Source organism: Branchiostoma floridae, chromosome 9, assembly GCF_000003815.2.
Source record: "Branchiostoma floridae strain S238N-H82 chromosome 9, Bfl_VNyyK, whole genome shotgun sequence".
Taxonomy (NCBI): Eukaryota; Metazoa; Chordata; class Leptocardii; order Amphioxiformes; family Branchiostomatidae; genus Branchiostoma; species Branchiostoma floridae.
In genome coordinates this window covers 21,422,875-21,427,190 of record NC_049987.1, presented here as the reverse complement: position 1 = coordinate 21,427,190, position 4,316 = coordinate 21,422,875, and the positions used below count along the sequence as shown (strand labels likewise).

At 42.4% G+C, this 4,316-nt stretch overlaps 1 long non-coding RNA gene across 1 annotated transcript in view; it reads right to left on the bottom strand.

Annotated features, from left to right (window-relative positions):
- The window catches only part of LOC118423567, a 6,001-nt gene extending 3,530 nt beyond the window's left edge, over positions 1-2,471 (bottom strand). Inside the window, exon 1 of the long non-coding RNA XR_004832069.1 lies at positions 2,138-2,471. This is a non-coding gene — a long non-coding RNA (uncharacterized LOC118423567). The remainder of the gene's footprint in view (positions 1-2,137) is intronic.
- Between the last annotated feature and the right edge of the window lie 1,845 nt (positions 2,472-4,316).

The following is a 4,316-nucleotide window of genomic DNA, read 5'->3' as shown; positions in this document are numbered from 1 at the left end:
ACCAATAGTAGGCTCCATTTTCCCCATAGCCCAGGTCCCATATGGACCCGCATCCGGAGTATAGGTGTTCTTAGGGTTATATCTTGTCAATCATTAGTGAGTAGAGGATCTTATACTCCTAGGAACAAGAGCTACCAAACTGTCGGGCAGTGGTAATTGTAGGGCCAGCCGCTAGGGGCATGATTTTAGTCAGGCTAATTATAGGTTAAAGGGTTCAGAAAGCAGGAAGAGCAAGAATTCGGCCTGGCCAGCAAGAAAACAGGTTGAACGAACTAAAACTGGATCTCGTCTGTGGGCTACTATATAATGTAATGCGCCCTCCGAAACTGAGTCGTCACGGCTAGATATATGACAATGTCTAAGTGATAATGATATAAATGACCTGCTTTCCTTTGTTGTACATATACAATGTCATATTAAAGGCCGGTTGACCGAATGAACGACGGCATCCACCCTCGGACAGTTCATCAATGTGTGTATGTCTTCCACCTCCTCAACCCAATGAATTTACAACAAGAGTTCGGAGACCACATATCTCCATGAAATACTAGTATCCTGATTATGCAAATGTCTTCTATGTATAGTTGTATACATAATCTAGATTCTATGGTTGGTTATGTTCACCTTTGAATAACTGTAATACACCCATCACACTGTGTTGATAGTCTGACAATCATTTAACATTTAGAGGAATTATTGCACTTTTATGTATGCAAATTAAGCACATATTTGCATAATTGTTATCTGTTTATGTTACACCAGCCACAAACTATGTTACATGTATTTGAGTCCTATAATGAAAAACACTACAATTATAGATTTTTCCTCATGAAATATTCAAATCAAGTATCAATTTGTTAATTCACAATTCATCGTTTACATCTCTGTCCAAACTACTTGCATAGTAGATATCATGGAAATCCATCAATCCTTAAGTTTGTTATTCCCCTTGGAAGATTGACAGAAATGCCCCTGCAGTTCCATAGCAAGCTGTTAGGGGGCCCAAACATACACCACTTCTTCCTTACACCACAAGCTATCTGCAACCAAATAATCAAGACCATAGCACGTCCAGGTCAAAAGACAAAAAAAACAGAAGTTATGATGCAGTAACAAGGTCGAATACGAGGAGGCCAAAATTCATTTTGACATTCGTTTTCCCAACATCTACCCACATATCAAATATCGTAATCCACCCAGAGGTTATTGACTTATGCTGACTACAAAAATCCAGAAACACAGACACTCCCAAAACTATATCTCCATTTTTCATGGAAATAAACAAATGAGTTCTGAGATGTCATACCTCCATAGAATATCCAGTGCATTTTTAAATTTTATTCAGATGTCTTCTACATCTACATAATCCATGCATGGAGACATTAAGTTAACATTTATGGACGCAAAATTTCATAATATGACACATGCCATAGATATGAAATTTTGCGTCAACCATGTCCTAACCGTTTCCTAACCATCTCCAATAGTCTACACATTCTCAGTAGAATTCGCCATTACTATTGTGAATTTGTATAATCTATATCTATAATTCTTACAATGTTCCTTTCCTTCTTAATCATAAAGGTCACATGATTGAATAGCCCTATCATGGACCGCATTGGGTTTATTAGCTTTCCTCATTAATCATGCGTTATGTGTTAGATCATGATCGTGTTAACTTCATACCAAAAACCTAAAATCAGTGAACTGTTTTATATATGGCCTGGGTGAGTAAACAGGCAGCCAAATATGGGCGTAGGTGGTCGACCCCATGTCATGTTTGATACCATGCCCATGAGTCCTCCAAAGCCTCATTTGCACAGCAACAAAGTTACGGTTTTTCCGAAATCCCAGCAACAAATGTACAGGGCCGGGACTGTCTGTCAATTGTTTAAAAAAATGGTGAAAAAAATTCTTATTGACAGGCTTAACCTATCAATAGACTAGTGCGGGAAGTTCTTGTTGACAGGCTAGCACAAATGAAACACACTGGAGCCTGGAGGCGAGTAGGCTTTGGAACAGTTGGTGGTGGAACCCCACTGTTGCAGGTGTAACATTACGTCCGACAAATAAAAGACTGGCGTAGTTACGTAGTACTTCATATACAGGCTCAGGTAGCACAAAAATACTATCTAACCTTGTCTTTAGGTCCCGCCAGAGAATGTCAGTGATTGCCACTGTGTTGCACATCCACGTTAGTTGAAACTGGGGCGTTACGGACATGTAACGCGATGTTGTATTAGAGCATCCGATCCAGATTATTTTTCCGCCCCACTTCCGGGAGCTGGAGCTTCGGTGTTGCTCACCCGGCCAGGACAGGGCTAACGTTGCTTTGTCCCTCAGTCCAAGGAGGTTGAGTACAGTACTTCCATCTTCAAGATTTAACAAGATTTTAGTACCATACTAAACTCTAGCATGCACGGGGACACGGAAATGCAACACATGCGAAAAGGAGAACTGATTACGACTTTTGTGTGACGTGCCGGCCGGCTGGGGGGGAATCCCATTTCTCATTTGGAATATTCTAATGAAAGGGGTGTTCTTTTAATTTCGTACACAGTATTATGTTCGCATTTATCAATATATCCCATGCCATTGTCATTATACCAGCTATTACCATAGCTTCTATGATTATTATGATTTGTAATACTCTGTGATAAATCAATCATTTATTTTTAGAGTACTTTTAAACGCAAACGTGTGCTATATGGAGGGCGGTACCCTCCCAAGTTGGACTATCCCGTCTTCAGTGCGGGCACTGCCAAAGTCAATAAGAGGTGTTGTTCCCGAGCATAATTTCTATCAAAGGACTACCAATATATAATGATTATAGTATATCCGATTGCAATATATATTAAGTATAAATGTATGCTGCATATGTCAAAATGGGTAGTGCAAATTAACGGAATTAGCCAACTAGATTCTTTATAGCAAGGAGTGGCCACCTGCGCACGATATATATTTAGAGTCGTCCATCCTGTACGTCATTTAATATATGCACAAAGTACTAAAAGAGACAAAATCCATACGATATGGACAACAAATTCCTTCGTATGCTCCACTTGTGGCATACTGTGTAAGATCAGAACCGGCTAGTTGCACACAGCAGAGTCCACCGGAACTGAACGTCCGTCACTCAGGATGAAAGATGAAAAGGAACGGACTTTGGACTACCCCATATGAGCTCACAGGGTCCACCTCCTCCTTGGGGCCCATGGGTAGGGTGAAAGGACCGATCTGGTGACAGGGGTATTTTTGATAGAGGATTCTGGATATAAAACGATTAACGTTGCTGGCAGTATTTAAACGTATGTTGCATTCCAAATAAGATATCTGTGTATTGCTACGGACTTGTCCATACATGTACTATCTTTTGAATCTCAATTCAACGAGATCTTTGTCAAACCGGTTGTAGTAAAATCCCCAGTTGGCCCATCATGATCGACATAGCGGAATTTTGGCGCGAAACTTCTATTTTGCATATTTGCATCCCAGCAACATTCATCTTAGAGGGGAGGAGCAACTTCTACCATCGTTACAACAAGGAGTTTTGCCTCATTGGTTACAGCCCCGCGGTCAACATTATTGACAGCGGACTCGGCCAATAGCGTAGAAGAAGCGGGGGAACGTCATCCCAGACACAGTATAAAAACATCAACATCGCCCCGACCGTCAGCTGCAAGCGGTTCCAGGTCACAAGCGTGAAACCCACGTTGTGCTGAAGCGAGGCCCTGCGCCCATGTGTTAGTTTCGTTTCAGTTTCAAAATATCGGGTGATAAACAAGAGAAGCCCAATGCAACTGGTGTTGTCCGTGTAGACAGATGACGATTTGTTACAACTCTGTGGATTGGATTATCCGTAAGTTTTGGCTGTCCGTCGCGATGGACCCACAACCGACGGGCATACGGTAGTGCCGGGCCGCTGACGGGTGGGGTCCCGTACGGTCGGCAAGATTGCCGAAGCTCTCCGCCGACCAGGCCCGCTACCGACTACCGCTGTCCGCCAAACTGACGAGTCAGTGAACCGGTGAGGTGAGGAATTTTTATTTTCTATGTACGTTTGTATCAATGTAGCCATCTTTCATCGAGGGAGCGACAGCTAATGGGGGCGGGCTTGTGTATTTGCCGATCACCGAAGGTGCCCTGAAAGCTGGGCGGTCGGGGTCGCTGTCTCCACCGATCAAACTAGAACCATGCGCCCCGGCCATATGGTAACCTCAGATAAGGAGCGTTTTTGCATGTAACTGGAGAAAACATGTGACAACGTGTTTCATGTATACAAAATTTATAATTATGGCGGTCTTCATGGATGTAGA